The sequence below is a fragment of the Polypterus senegalus genome, chromosome 1, assembly GCF_016835505.1.
Source record: "Polypterus senegalus isolate Bchr_013 chromosome 1, ASM1683550v1, whole genome shotgun sequence".
Lineage (NCBI taxonomy): Eukaryota > Metazoa > Chordata > Cladistia > Polypteriformes > Polypteridae > Polypterus > Polypterus senegalus.
Window position 1 is genome coordinate 77,279,631 of NC_053154.1, and position 16,652 is coordinate 77,296,282.

At 37.8% G+C, this 16,652-nt stretch overlaps 2 long non-coding RNA genes across 8 annotated transcripts in view; both read left to right on the forward strand.

The window, feature by feature from the left end:
* Positions 1 to 1,684, forward strand: part of LOC120527594 — a 49,365-nt gene extending 47,681 nt beyond the window's left edge. For all 4 annotated transcript variants that reach the window (XR_005633382.1, XR_005633376.1, XR_005633378.1 and 1 more), the window contains one exon: positions 1,384 to 1,684. This is a non-coding gene — a long non-coding RNA (uncharacterized LOC120527594). The remainder of the gene's footprint in view (positions 1 to 1,383) is intronic.
* An 8,174-nt stretch (positions 1,685 to 9,858) lies between these two features.
* LOC120527583 overlaps positions 9,859 to 16,652 on the forward strand; it is a 30,054-nt gene continuing 23,260 nt past the window's right edge. Inside the window, exons 1-2 of one of the 4 annotated variants that reach the window (XR_005633373.1) lie at positions 9,859 to 9,890; positions 11,100 to 11,426. This is a non-coding gene — a long non-coding RNA (uncharacterized LOC120527583). Of the gene's footprint in view, positions 9,891 to 11,099; positions 11,427 to 12,520; positions 12,540 to 12,767; positions 12,986 to 14,213; positions 14,479 to 16,652 lie in introns of those variants that run through there. The other 3 variants (XR_005633372.1, XR_005633375.1, XR_005633374.1) reach the window with 3 other exon arrangements.

The window sequence follows — 16,652 nt, forward strand, 5'->3', positions numbered from 1 at the left end:
AACATCCCTTCTCAGTGTGATAACAACTGAATTAGTACTGTAACCTGCTTCCCTTAAGGTTTTAATTAAAACTGACATTTGAATTTATACAAAATAATGGCGTTTAATAAAAAAAAACTAAAGTTAATATTGAGAGAATTTCTCATATATACTAAAACATCTGCCATTTAATAATAAGAAAAAAATGTTTAAATAATGAAACACACGGTTTATTAAATATTTTGACTGGCACAGTAAATTACCTTTGCGATTTTTGTATTATTTAGACATCCTGAGAGACACCCCCAGGCTACAGTTGATGTGGAGGGAGTTCAGGTACCCCTTTTATAGCAGGAGACCCAGCCTATCCGCTACTGTATTGGCTCATCACGAGAAATAACGAGTCTCTTCATCAGACCATGCGAACCGCTCCGCTATTCTCGTTTTGATTGCACGTGATGAAAATGTATCATGTGACACATTTATTTGCGTTAAAGCTGTTTTTTTCCGACAAAAAGTGTTCCCAATGTAGTTTTTGCGACATCTGTAAGTATCGATATGGAATTTATGCGCTAAAGTTAAACGGAAAAATATTATGTCGACATGTACAACATTTTATCGATAATTAGCATTTCCATAAGCTAAAATTTGATGTGCTAAATATTTTTTCGCAAAAACTCCTTGGATGGAAACCTGGTTACTGTTCCATTCCATCTGAACTAGTGTGGTGCTGAGGTGTCACCCATTGCATGACTGGGATCCTGAGGTGGTTTGTCATGTGGTGGGTGTGGACCTCCTCCTCCTCCACTATGTACAGTAATACATTGAGATGACTACATAGTCCAACAAATTTCAATAGTTCAGCTTTTCGTTCATTTAATGTTATATAACACAAAATTGCCATACCTGTGTTATGTAAATGAAGGTAATGAGGGCAGCAACCAGTCCTGGACAGGATGGCAGTCCATCACAGGGCTCACAACCACACAGACACACACATTCAGATGGGGAAATCATCTGGCTTTTTGCTGTCTAGAGATAGCTATGAGCATAAGAAACAAGTAAACCTGATCATTTACACACATGCCCATGCTAATCTCCCTTGGCAGTTTTCATACAAAGGAGGCCAGTGCTTTAATGTGCAAATACTTTTGTTAAAGGTTGGTGTGTTTTTAGTTTGAGGCCATCTTAGTTTGACCAAAGGTTTCTTAAAGATTCCTATGATGTAATAAAGTATATTCAAACCAGTGTCTACTTATCAAAAGTTACCTATATTTTACGAAATAAGTGTTCCCTCGTAAACCATCCTGCGACAGTATGATCTCTAAATCATTAAGAGTCTGTGCTGACATTTTGGAAAATGCTTAAATGGAATTTTTCAAGTGTTTTTAATTTCTAAAACAGGTAAATGAAAAAAGAAGTAGAATTAGACGGGAATTTCAAAGTAGCTGTCGATTGTCTGACTGACTGCAATGAAGACCTGAAGCCACTGCAGTGTTTCTAGGTAACAGTTCACTAAGTGTTGATTTGAAATGTTGCTCAATAAAGTCTGCCATTTTGACTGATAAAGAAGCAGGAAAAAAACAAAGAAGGCAATCAGCAAACAAAAAGCACAAAAAGATGCCCTTCCTGAAAATTGATTTACATTCAGATTACTTTACATGTTAAATCACGGCATTACCTGTGAATAAAATGATGTATACTGCACACGCTTCTGTGTCTAATCATTCTTTAGCTCGTTAACTCATTAGGACACTTTGTTCATTTTTAAAGTGTAATCTTTCCACTTCTACTTCTCTTTCACTTTCACAACACCTATTGTAGTTCATAGAATTTTTAAAAAATGAATGGCTTCTTTTGGTGTACATTATACCTTTTATTTTAGTACACTTCTGAAATGATTTAATGGCTTAGTATATAAAATATAAGAAGATATTTTCTGGATGAGAATTATAGAAATGAATTGAAATATTAACAATATCCACAAGAGGGAGTTCTCAGTATGCCTTATAACTGCTCATTTCTGTTTTCAGGAATTGTCAGGAACTGTTAAATCTTTCACAGATTTTAAGTAGTGAAGAGTTAAAAAGAGTATTCAAAAGAATGAGGAGTCATACATTGTAATTGCTTATTATTATTATTATCTATCTGCTGTCCATAATCTATTTCACCAGCAATGGGCACAAGGCAAGAGCCAGCCTTCAACATGGTGCGGCTTCATTGCAGGGCACATTCACTCACTCCAGAACAAGTTTGAATTTTCCAGTCAAATGAACACACATATCTTTGGGACATGGGAGGAAAAGTCAAATGTCCAGCATGAACATACAGCAGGTGAATACGAGAAGAAACTGTAAACTCAGTAGAGACCAGGACTGCGCTAGCCCAGGCTTTGGCACACAGGCAGCAACCATCCTTAGAATAGGTGGGAAAGTCTATTGGGGGGCACACTCATTCACACCATGCCAGTTTAGTGCTACCAATCAACGTATAGAACATATCTTTTTAAAGTGTGAGGAAAACCAGAGTAACTGGAGAAAATAGAAGATGGATAAAGGAAGGGCACAGATTTGAGCCCAGGAGTCTAGCGAGGCAGGAGACCACTGTATCCCACTATTACAAGTCAAGCCTGTGGCTTCCTGCATTCTATTTTTAAACCTGTTTTTTCGTTTGCTTCTTGTCTACCTGAATTACATTGAGGCACTTTGAACAATATGTTTCATATTCACCGGTAAAATATAAGTATATGATATACAGATAATGCTGAACTCTAAAAGACATGTTGCTAGGACTTATCCACTAGAAGGTACGTAAAAATTAAAATTACTAAAAGAATGTTAAAAAAGAGCTTTGCATGTTTTCAATGTAATCTTTATGTTATTGATACCTAATCTCTCTAAGAAGAGTAAACATATTCATGTATGTATTTCTTAAGTTATGTTTTTCACACTCAGGGAATGCTACCATTTGAGATCATGTACCCTCTGCAGTCCGTAAGGCATTCCTAACATTGGCATTTCCTCCTTGGCCCCTCTTTCATTACAAGATGAGGGTCAGCGGCTAGTCTTTTGAAATTCTAGGGCACACTGCACACATTCAGGCCATAATGTCCCTTAGTGGTCCCTGTGTTGCCAAGCTGGCATTTACAGAACCTGCCAGATGTCAATACAGCTCACTCCTTCCCTTGTGATGCCCCTGTCCTCTCCAATCTCTTGCAAACTGGGTACCCATACACACTTGCCAGGTAACTGTTACAATGTGGTATTAATGATTTCCTACTACAGAGTTCTGCTCATTGTGGTATTTATCATTTCTGCTCATGGTGTGCTGTTGTTTACATGAAAATTCACCTTTGTTAGTCACTGGGCATGGAAGAAAAACTCACATCCTGCTAAAAATGAATTATTTACAGCTTCATTTTGTGGTTATAAATATATCTCCGAAACATAAACGGCAAGCTTTGTGAAACTGTGGCTTCAAAGTGGACAAATTTCAATGTTTTAAGGCTTTGCTTCACTTTGGAACTAATTCCCTATTGGCCACAACTGTAAGCTGCTTGGAGGGAACATGTTTTTCTTTATGAAAGTATTGAATACATCATCAATTAACAAAGCAAGTGTCTGGAGCAAATGGAAGCATGCTATGATTGTGAAAAAATGAGTTCAGCTTCTAAAACACTAAACCTATCCTTTTTAAATGTTATTAAATAAGCACCTAGCGCTGAATAGTAATTCCATTTTTGTCCTGGCTGTGGTGAATATCACATTCCTTACTGCTTTCAATTTTGAACCCAAGTTGTTATTTACTAGCTACAGTATTTGATGCTCCTATTAATAACAAACGTACAGCTATCCTTGCACATTATTATTTATGCAGCCTCTATATATGAAAGCACTTTTGTAACATTTGTCGTAATGAAGAAAACCATAGAGTTCAAGTATACAACCAGCAGCCATACCACCTGCACTACAGAACAGGTAATCCACCTGAAGACACTGTGCTGTGAAAACTGGCACCATCCTTCAGAAGAGATGCACTGTGGTCCTGACTCTCTGTGATCATAAAAGATTGTTGGCCATCTTTGGAAAAGAGCAGGATGTTTCCACATGTCCTGGCTAAACTGCCCACCTTGGCCAGGTCATTCTAGCCCCCTAATCATCCTCCCTCTCTATTTAGCTAACTCCCTCAAACACCCCCTTCACCACCTAATAACTAAAGTGTGGTAAGTATACTGGAGCAAGAATGGCTGCCGTCACATTCCCCAGGTGGTTGCTTCACATTGGTGGTAGTTGAAGTAGTTCCGCAATGTAAAGTGCTTTGAGTAAATTAGAAAAGGTCTATATAAATGTAATTATTATTATGATACGGGTAGCACGGTGGCACAGTGGGTAGCGCTGCTGGTTCCCAGGTCCTCCCTGTGTGGAGTTTGCATGTTCTCCCCGTGTCTGCGGGGTTTCTACCGGGTGCTCCGGTTTCCTCCCACAATCCAAAGACATGCAGGTTAGGTGCATTGGTGATCTTAAATTGTCCCGTGTGTGTGCTTGCTGTGTGTGTGCGTGCCCTGTGGTGGGCTGGCTCCCTGCCCAGGGTTTGTTTCCTGCCTTGTGCCCTGTGTTGGTTAGGATTGCCTCCAGCAGACCCCCGTGACCCTGGAGTTAGGATATAGTGGGTTGGATAATGGATGGATGGATATATAGCACCTTTCCCATGCTTTAGGTGCTTTTCTTAATTATTTTATTAAAATAACATTTGTTAAACAAATGTTATTATTTTCTTATTTTATTAATGCTTACCATGCAGAATACATACCAGAGGTGATTTTGGGCCAAGTGTGATATTCGCTTTTCATTTTGAGTGTAGTTGTGCGAGTCTTAATGAATACCTTGTGGTTAACACATCTGCTACTTCCAAATCTGAACTTCTTAACAGGAACAGGAACAATGGCTATAACAGTGAAGGATAAAGCATGACAACCCACCAGTCAAACCTTCCTTTAGAATTATTTTGTCTAATTTAGTACAATTACAGAATCAACTCACATGCACACCGATGCTTTTTTCAAACCTTGATTATAAAACATATTAAGCAGATGGTTGATTTTAACTAATCTCTGTGCTGTATTTCACTGATGCTGGCATAACTATGTTTCTTCAGTTTGTGATCAACAGTTTGATTTACATGAACATTCTTTATGATTTGTTATACATTCTGATCTAAACAGTTGTTTGTAAGTACCTCAAAATGTAAAGTGCTGTCAAAATTGTTGGTAACGTTTGGCTTGTTTCTCATCTGAAACTATCATATGCAGGATAAGGTTCCTGCATTCTTTTTTGTAACCCTCTTAATCCAGATCAGGGTTTGCTGGATCCTATCCCAGCTGGTATAGGGCTTAAAGCAGGAATAAACCCTGGATAGGGTGCCAGGCTATTGCAGGGCAAACACAAACACACACACACACACACAGACTCCAACCTCACTCATGGGCCAATCATCTAATCTGTATGTCTATGGACTGTGGAAGGAAGCACACACAGACATGGGGAGAACATGTAAACTCCACGCAGGGAGGACCCGGGATGCGAGCCCTGCTCTCCTTACTGCAAGTGCCATCGTAGCACCCTCCTTTGTGGTTATTTATGTTATTATGTAAGTTCTTTAACACATTATGTATGTTGAGGACTGGTAATTGCAATGCCCTCATTGTCTTCTCTCACAGAAAATCAGAGAGGATAGCTTAGCTTGTTTTCGTATGTTGCTGAACTCTAAGTAAAATATTTGGTGCATGCTTTTGTTGGCAGAAGATACCACCATTATGTAGACAAACGGAAACAATCTTCTGCAAAAATGTTAATTTTGGCAGACTATTTGAAAAAAAAAAAAAGATCTCTCAATGGAGGACTGCCTGAATTTATTTATTTCCCTTTTGCTTTTGGCTCTTCTAACATTTCTTCATGTTGAAAAAGCACCGGTAGCATACTTTTAAAAAGCCATTTATTTCACTGTATACAAGGTAAAATGCCTAAATAACTGTGTTCTTCACCTCTGAGCTTAACACTGTGTTTCTGAGTTGAAAACCATAGAGAAAAATATCTCTGAATATGTTAGTAATCTGTATAAAACATTTGGATTATCTGTGGTAATGAAGGCATTGGTCCAGCACTGTATCCCTAAAGGTAAATATCAGCATTATGGCTGTTTGAGATCTGACTAAAGAAAAAAAAACTGTTTCATTTGTTCCACGCCTTGTTTCTGTTTCTTTCTTTCTTGCACACAAAATGCTGATTTTATGAAGTACATAAGTGCTTGTTGTGTCATTTTGAGATGACAGGTAGGGGGACTCTCCATTGGACTTTCCAGCACTAAATAGGTGTGGCTACAATCTTTTGAAACTCACCTAATTTCACAATAAGGTGGATATTTTCTTCAGATTCCCCAGATTTGTGCACCCTTTTTATTTTTTTTTTGGATCAACTTTTTATTAAGTAAAGACAAATTGACAGGATATATCAATAAATGGACATAGCATACAAAATAACCCATGCCAACCACTCCAACCCTCTCCCACCTAGCCTAAGCCAATGGATAATAAATAAAAAAACTAAAAAAAAACCCAATGAGTTATAAGTTGGGATTTACACAAATTAGTCGCAATGGAGGTGGGCTGGCACCCTGCCCAGGGTTTGTTTCCTGCCTTGCGCCCTGTGTTGGCTGGGATTGGCTCCAGCAGACCCCGTGACCCTGTAGTTTGGATATAGCGGGTTGGATAATGGATGGATGGATAGTTGCAATGGACCAGGATTCAATTAGACACCTGTCTGTGTCAGGGTCCTTAAGTTACAAATCCCCTTAAAGTTGGCTAAAGACATCACAAAAGGACAGTTAAACGATACTCCTCTTGCTCATTGCTCTATACTTTATGTTGTACAGTAATTCCCCTATCAGGACTGACCCAAAGCCACATCAGCAACAAAATAACAACAACAAAAGCACAAATAGCAATTGTATATTTAGCTTTCGTTCTGCCAGGAAAATCCCATTGGAAATCAGAAAGCTCTCACTTTCTCTAAGTTTCTGTTCTCATTTGAGCTATCAGAGCTCCCACTTCCATCTTCACCTGGTGCTGTCAGCGTGTGCAGAAGTTTGAAGGGTGGAAGCAGTAATTCAAAAATCACAAGATTGAACGTATCAGCATTTGTGATGTACCAGCATGTCAGCTGTCCAGTGTGTGTGAGGGTTTAGTTCCCAAAAGTCCCATCCACATGAAGGTTCCAGAAAGAATCTTATTTATTTAGATCTTTAACAGGTTCCGTAAATAACCATGTATAGATGGTAAAAAATTTCTGAAACACCAATGGCTCATGATTTTAAAATGACTCTCACTGCATACAATCCACTAAGTTCAGGTTTTCTTAATCTGTTAGTGTCCTGGTAAGTAGTTTACCATATATTAAAGATTTATTTTTTTTCTAAATAGTAGGAAGTTCTTCAAAACACAAAGAACTAACTTCATATGCAAAGAACCCTTCCCAAAATGAAATGGTTCTTTGTCAAGCAATGAATCCACAAGGAACCATATAGCACAGTGAAGAGCCATTCAATACCAGTAAAGAACGATTACTTTTAAGAGTGTATTGTGAATCAATCAATAATATATCATAAGTGTGTTATGTATATGAGTGCAAAGCTTATTAAGTACAGAAACCTCAGAGACATACTGAATAATGACTGAACTTCATTGCTGCCTGCACCCAATTATGGTGTAACTAACCCAAGGACTTTACTTTGGCCATATAGAGAGAGAGAGAACGCAGAATGAGAAGAAGAAATTCTAATCAATGTGGGTTTTCAGATGCCAAAACAGGACCGTAATTCTTTGTCATGGCACTCAAGCTCTGACATAAGTAAAATACCAAACGGATCTTGTGGTACAAGTCTTCTTTCCAAAACCACTAGGCAAAATCTAAGAGTCTAAGTATGAAATTGGTGAGATTCTAGGGATCTTGAGAAAGCTACTCATACTTTTATCTTTTCTCGCCTTGATTACTGCAACTCACTGTATTCTGGGATTAGCAAATCCCTGACACGCAGGTTACAGTTGGTCCAGAATGCTGCAGCTTGCTTCCTGGTTGGGGCAAGAAAGTCTGATTCTGTTTCTCCAATATTAGCTTCTTTACACTGGGTGCCCGTCAGTTTTCAAATTGATTTTAAAATCTTGTTGCTAGTTTTTAAATCTTTACATGGGCTTGCTCCTGCCTATTTATGTGAATTGTGAGTTTTACACCAGCCATCTAGAGTGCTTAGATCTTCTGGTCAGTTGTCTCTTGTTGTCCCTTGTACCAAGTGTAAAACCAAGAGGGACAGGGCTTTTGCAGCTGCTGCTCCTCTACTGTGGAACTATTTACCCTCATTACATAAAGGAGTCATCTACAATTGAACTGTTCAAAATGAGATTAAAGACTCATTTCTATTCACTTGCATTCCGTGACCTTCAGTAATACTGATGTTTCCTCATTGTGATTATGTAACATTAATTCTATTTATTATTTATTTTATGTTCATTTATTTTATTTCTTTTTATGTTATTTATGTTATTTGTATGTTTTCTTTTATTCTATTATTGTAAAGCACTTTGGCCACAGCATTCCTATGTTGTTTTAAATGTGCTATATAAATAAATTGATATTGACATTCTGCTCTTTATGGTGGAGAATAGTCAGGTCAGGAGCAGGAATGACTTTAAGAATACATGTAAGGCTTTTGTGATTACATAAACCTCCAAGAAGGCCGGTTAGGTAACCATAAAGAAATGATTCCACCCTGGAGAAAAGATGTGTGGTAAGGATTTTTTTTTTAATTGAAATGTTTTGGGGAACTTTCTTTGCTCAATACAACCCAAGAGGAGCTGCAGTCAGGAGAGGAGGAGGAGGAGGATAACGGTCACCTGGGAAGGACTGAAGGAACAGAAAGAGTTAGAAGAAGAATTGTATTGTTAAAGGAAAAACATGTTTTGTAAGGTACTTTAGAAACTAACAATAAGTCATTTCAACCCAGGACTTGAGTCTTTACAGTTTCATCTCTGATTTAGGGCTCTGATGCCCCCCAAGTAGTCACCACATACAGTATAAGAAAATCATGCAATATATGTGTATGCGTATACTGTATATATAGTCGCAGCCTTCATTCTGAACACATCAAGTGGCACAGGGTGGACCACCAATAAAAAGTTGGCTGAGGGTTCTAGATGTGCCAACCACCTTAATTCTTCCCTTTTCAGAAAGGCCCCAGAACATTCCATAACATGCCCAATAATGGTAACTAGAAGCCATGGAGATCTTAGCAGTACTCATGGAGGTTTAGAGGGGAGTAAAAAGACCATCCCCGACAGGGCATATAAAATGGGCCAAATGGAAGTTAAAGGTAGTTTCACCAAACATCTTACCAGTGAAAAGGTGTCCCAGCAGGGGGAAGTCCCTTTCTTAATGACTATTAGAAGAATTAAAGGGGTCGATGACTCACTAAAATAGGCTACAATAAATACTTCAGCATGTCTGGTTTGAAATATTTAATCCTGAATCCAGCCTTTAAATATATCAGGCATTTCTTGTGGTCACTATATATATACTGTAGTATCTATACATATAACATGTTTAATATTTTAGAATATTCTGCAGACCTATAAATACTTGGGAGTGCAGCTGGATGATAAATTGGACTGGACCTCCAATACTGATGCTCTGTGCAAGAGAGGACAGAGCCGACTATACTTCCTTAGAAGGCTGGTGTCCTTCAACATCTGCAATAAGATGATGCAGATGTTCTATCAGACGGTTGTGGGGAGTGCCCTCTTCTACACGGTGGTGTGCTGGGGAGGCAGCATAAAGAAGAAGGACGCCTCACACCTGGACAAACTGGTGAGGAAGTATACTGCTGCTGGAGTATGTGAATTTCCCCTTGGGATTAATAAAGTATCTATCTATCTATCTATCTATCTATCTATCTATCTATCTTCTCTCTCTCTCTCTCTAGAAGTGTCGCTAGTGATCCAATAGATATTTTGTAAAGGAAATGCATGCTAGCTTTTTACAGTTTAAAGGAATGTTACCCAGGAAGAAATTTTAAATATTGAAAGTAAAAAAATATACAAAAATAAAACATTCTCTATCCAATTAATAGTTTGTGCTTACCCCAGTAATGCTTCACATGTTGTAGTGCAGCTATGAAGGTTCAAACTCCAAGGCTCCCAGTTTAGTTAACACTTACGACTTGTTGTGTGACCCTGAGCAAGACACTTAATCTGTGCTCTGACTGAAAAAAGTTGTAATGTGTCCTGAGCTTGCAAATCAACTTGGATAAAGATGTCAGAGAATTTCAAAATTATAATATTAGAAAATAAAAAATGTCTCCTTTTACTAAATCTATCTATCCATTTTCTAAACTCTCTAATCCAGGGTAGGGCCGTGGGAACCTGTTTACTACACCTTTATTTATTTATTTTTGTGTAGAGCTTTTCACTAAGTATACACTCAGTGAAAGCTCAATTACTTTTAATGTGATTGTATTAAATTGAATAACTTTATCAGAAACTAACGCTGTGATTTGAAACTAGCAATCTGCACTTTTTTAAGTACAGACTGCTGAGTTATAAATGAATAATTACATGAGTTAAAAGACGTGGCCCTTTTTAAGTCATAATCATTCTAAATCTTCCTGCAATGAGCAACAAGTTTCACAAAACCTTTTTGTTTAAATCACAAACAACAGCCACCCAACCCTAACATGCTGCACACCCAAACATTTTATGCTATTCTTTGCCTCCTGTTTGCTGTTGTTTGGCAGTGCCAGTTACTCAGAAATCACGAAATGTTATTTCCAGCTCATGAATTCTTTTTTTCTCATACAGCCTCCTGCCAGCTCTTGATTACTGGGACTCTAAACCCTTTCTAATTGTACTTTCTCTGCTTGTTGCTGTGCTAATTTTGGTTCATCTTACTTACTTAATTACTTACTAATCTTGTTTTGTTCCAGCTACTATATGTCTCCATATAAAACTGTAGTCTATAAATCTAATCAGAAACCATCTTTACACGGTGTTGTCTGATGCCTTATTCCCTCACTCTTAGACCTCCACCTTCATAAGTAACCTCACTCCAAGCAAATGGAAATTAAGGCTGGCCTGAGCACATTGGCAACCTGACAAAACTGGGACAACAGCGGAAATGCATTACGCACCCACATGGCTCTCCTTCTGCTGAGTGCTATCTCTTCACTAATGTCAGAAGGGCAAGGCACAGCCGATCTCAAGAAGGTCAGAGTGGACATAATCTTCAACTACAAGCTTCTCACAGGACTGTCGTTTCTTGTCTGCACACAAGATCAGAGAGACCCCCACTCAAAAGGAAGGAGACTTTGGAAAGAAACCCAACCATAGACAGCCTTTCATCTTTAAGGTCTGTAAAAAGACTGAATTTGATACATTTATTTTCCTGTGGGGTAGCATAATGGTGCAGTGGTTAGCACTGTTGCCTCCAAACTCCACAGCACTGTGCATAAATCTTAACTCTGACTCTAAAACTCTAAAAGATATTAGTTAGTTAATAGCCTTTTATGGTTCTTTACTGGGTGGTGTGCTTACTCGTTGAACCATTGCTTGACAAAAGCACAACATTTCATTTTGGGATGTGAAAATTTGTGCTTTGAAAAAGCTCCGAATAGGTAGAAAGAAACTGAAATTTTTCATGTATGGTAGCAGTACAGTAGCAGTACACTAACAGATTAAGAAGACCAGAACTTAGCCTGTATTATTGTGTGCAGTGAGAGTCCATTTTAAATCATAAGCCATTGCAGTTACAATCTATTTCTGTATGTGTGCTGTATGAAGCCTGATACACATTTCCATCCATCCATTATCCAACCCACTATATCCTAACTACAGGGTCATGGGGGTCTGCTGGAGCCAATCCCAGTCAACACAGGGTGCAAGGTAGGAAACAAACCCTGGGCAAGCACACACCCCCCAATCACACACACTGGAGTACAGGAGTAAACCCACGCGGACACGCATGCAAACTCCACACAGGGAGAACCCAGGAAGCGAACCCAGGTCTCCAAACTGCGAGGCAGCAGCGCTACCCACTGCGCCACCGTGCCGCCTGTGACACATGTAAATAAACTAAAGTTCTTCCTGGAATACTTGTGTGAATAGATCTTTTGGGAACCAAAAATGGTTCTTCTGTAGCTTCACTCTGAAGAACCACCTTCATTTAAGAGTGGGGTCACGTGTCGCCCACATTTGTTTTTCTCCTTTTAATTTTTTTATTCCCCCAACAACCAGCAGAGACGCTGGTCCCGTTGACTGGCAATTGCAACTTGGCCTGTTAAGTCATGTCTGATATGCTCTGAACCCACACCTCGTCCTGGGTGGGTTCCTGTCTTTAGTCCAATTCACTCACACAATATATAAGTAGACATTTGCTCAGTTAATAACACAAATGGTACAATCTGCTGTTTGCCCTGAGTCTTAAGGACAGAATCAGAGCAATTTCAAAATGTCTGCTTTAGAAGTAAGTTAACAAAGCTATCTGATGTTTCTCTTGTGGTTAAACATTGTAGTTTTCATTTACATTATGCCTTTTAGATGCTGCATAATAAATAACGTGTTAAAGGAGGAAGCTTTCACATTTTAATCAAGCTCTGGTTTTTCAACTTGTTTCTTTAAGTACCCACAAGTGCTTTTATAGATACAGTATTTTTTGATTTCTTACCTTTTAAGTATCCCTTGTTTTTATTAGGAGGAGGGCTGCTCAAGTTACATTTGTTCATTTTGATATTGCTTTTAAAACATAATCCACAAAAAAACCACATCCCCCATAGCCCCTCATTAAGCTGGCCCAAATACAAAATGCTAAGGACTTCCTCCATCGAAATGCAACCTCACTTAAAGGAAATGTTTCATTTCTAAGTACCAGATTTACACACCCAAACTTCACGGAGGATTTTCACTGCATAGGTAAGTGAGTCCCAGTATCTGAGCAGAGAATTTCGTTTATTTAAAGAAATGTAATGGAACACAGTAGGTGAGGGTCACCATTAAATGGTCGGGGATCTTTTAAGAAATTATATTTGGGCTTAATTTTATTATTTAGGTTGTATCTGTAAAGATCTCAGCATAATGTGAGGAAATGCTCTAAACGTGAAGTCTTTTATATTGTCTGAGGAATTTCTTTCAGAAAATGAAATGCTTATATTTAAGTGTGTAATCCTTCCGGCATTTTTATTGATTTATTTATCGCTGGTGACACCTACTTGAAAATATGAAACAATACAGTCAATTCATATTTTTTATTATGTGTATACTATTTTTTTCCTTATAAACGTGCTTCAACAAATTTATAGGCTGAAAGAAAGAAACTAACATGTTTTAGTATTTGTTCAAATGTTATCTGGAGGTTTAAAAGTTACTTTGATCGTTATTGGTAACTTTATTAGTGTTTTGCATGTTAAAAGAAACTTGCTTAAGCTATGTTTCAAATATATATAGTAATGTCTAAATCAGGAAGGAACTTAAGAAGAAAGTGATCCATAATATATATTTATAAAATGTTCATATTATGTATAAATACGGAACAAAAAATCCACATAACCACAATTAATTTAACATGCCAGAGGTTAGTTGGCAGGCAGATATTTAACACTGGGATCCTCTTTTGTTTCATGTTCTTTGTGTAACAGGGATTGATCCTCAATGCTCTTGCTTTTATTTAGTTATTAATTTAGTTAAAATTAAAAGGCAGTTTCACTTCAGTAGCAAAACTATCACTGCGCTTAGCTGTTTCATAAATCCGCTTTCATAATAAACACCTCAAGTCACTATTTAAGCCGTTACGAATGTTGTTCAGATTTATATTTGGAATGATTGCTTGATATATAAAGTCGAGCAGAACATGAATTCCTAATATACACAGTAAAATAATAATAATAAAAAGTAAACCGTCAAATTTTGATTTAATTTAATTGAAGTTAATGTAATTGAACTTGAAATATCAGGAGGGGTATTTGGAAAATGCGGCGCCAAATCCGATATATTGAATTTGTTTTGAATGTGTAGTATGTAAAGTCAAACCTGAAAAGTTTTTAGATTTGTATTCCCAAGGCGCCTTGCCGGTGCCCAATGACTCCTGACGCTTGTGCTGGCAGCGCTCCTCAAGTCGCACCGGTGGTGTCCCAGCGAACGCAGAGAGCGGAGCGGCAGCATATTCCTTGTCTAAGCTTTTGTTTAAAAAAAAATTGCAACTGCAACATGAAATATAACATTCTTAATCCAACGGAGGGTCACTGAGCACTGGATCCAATGCAGGCAGTTCTATGCGCAACACAGGAATCCGTTTTATGCAGCACCGGACTACCGCAGGGCGCGCCCAGGCACTCACCATCACCCTGAGTCACCAGGCAAACCGTCTGAGCCACCCGTAAAGCCAACCACCTGGAGAAACGGAATTCAAGGTATCCTAATATAATGAGAATTGAAATAAACGTTCCGGGACCCACATGCTCGTTTTCATTGTAAGCATTACTCCACGTTCGAAACTCATTTTATCAAGTTTTATTTTGTGGCGTTTCACGATAAATTGACTGCGTTTAAATATTTGACTGGATAAATAACGAATCCGATCGTCTCATTGCAAAGTACAGAGCCCGGTAGGTGTCAGGTAGGAAAATTTAAAATAATCCGTTCGGACCCGTAGGGTAGGGTAGGGTAGGATATAACGGCTAGACATGCAAATTTTCTTCGTCTTTCGCCCGTCACATTTTGCAGATCTCACGAAAAACAGCAAGGACTTTACTTACATTTATGCCGCTAGAGCGATCAGACGATTATTTCGAATATCACAAGCATAAAAAATGCTTTTGGCAGTTAAGCTACACCCTTAAAATACACCCAATAAATGACCAAACATTTATGTCAACTGGCCCCAAGCAGATGAGCTTAGTCATTCAGAAGAACCCGTATCATTAACTAATGCAATTCAAGGTGGCAGTTTAACGTTAGCCTAAATGTTGGTGTAATTAACAAGTGAAGCTACTATTTGCATTTAATCAACACAATGAATTAGGAATAATCATACGTTTTATTTACAAATCTACACGTAACTGGGTTAGCTGAAAACGTTCCCTTTACAGTAACTACACATTAACCACAGGATACAGCAACTGTCTCGAAAAAGGGAATCATGTTGCTTTTGTGATGCAGCAAGTTGCACAAATTTGCCCGTTTATCGAAAACGGGCTAAAATAAGACAGCTTCCACAACCACGTAAAATACGAGGTACTTCGAAAAAAGAAGTTAACGAACATTCTTTAAAATACGTTTACTAACTTTCCTTCAGTTGTTGTTTTTCTGTCCGTACAGAAGTGCAGGTGAACCCTTTGCCAACAAAAGGGGCGTTCCCTTAAGCAAATGAGGTCATTCTATGCAAATACCCATTGAAATGCGGTTTTCAAAAAAACTTTACACTTTGGGGGAAAAAAATCTCATAAATATCCATTAAAAGAACCGAATCAGCCGCTAGTAGTTTTACCGTTAAGTTATGGTCTTTTAAGTGTATTCGTTTCAAAAATAAACGGCTATTTCTGACTACAGGCATATGTTTCCTCCATGACAACACTCTATGCAAATTTATCACGTACGTAAACCTAAAAACTTAATACTGAAAAAATAACCGTACTAAAATATTTTGTGTAGGAGTAAAATAATGTAGGTGGATAACAGCCCCTGAGACTAATTATGATTCTGATTCAAGGAAGGAAATCTAGTGGTTTTCTTTCAACATGATTATGTTAATGGTAAAACTACAAGATGACCTTCAGCGGTTCACTTGTCTCTAAAAAAAGCGCGACCAGACATTTCGATAACCTGATGTCTGGTAGGAAAAAAAAAAAAAACGAATCAACATTTATTATTATAACACTGTTAAAAAGTATTTTTGCAACAAAAAAAAGGTTAGATTTTACAGACATTTCATGTTATTCCAAATAAGTGATCTCTTCTCATATGCAGTATAAACAGTGTCGCACCGCAATTTAAGTTTTTCTTTGTTATTTAACAGATTTTGTCTGTCACCATAAAATACCAAGATAGAAATCATACCTATTTATCATCTGTAAATTGAGATTTATTTGGCAATTCAAGCAGTATTAGAGAAAATATATAATAAAAAAAAGTGGAAAAAAGTAAAAAAAAAATAAATACAGTAAACAGTATAGCTGGTGTTTGGTGCCAACCAAAAAGTTCTAAATGGCAATCATTTTCCATATTCATAATAAATAAATACCCCTAAAATGACCATTAAGTGGCAATAGATTGTTAATTCACAGACACACCTTGCATTCTCAAGGTAAAAGGCAGTTAAAAATCTGTTTTCACCACATTAAAGTACTGTACTTCAAAGCAGTACTGACACCCCTATCTGGTAAAAATATCACGTAATGGTTTCATCACCACTCAACTGAACACTTTTGCCAGACTACAGAGTATAAACGGCACTTTTTTAGTAGTGCGCTTTTGTTTACAGGATTTTTCGCATTACGTTGTGTTCACCTCAGTGAATCCTCAGCCTGTTCATTCGATTCTAAATTAATGATTACAATGCATTTTAAATATCAAAGCTCCAGCAGTG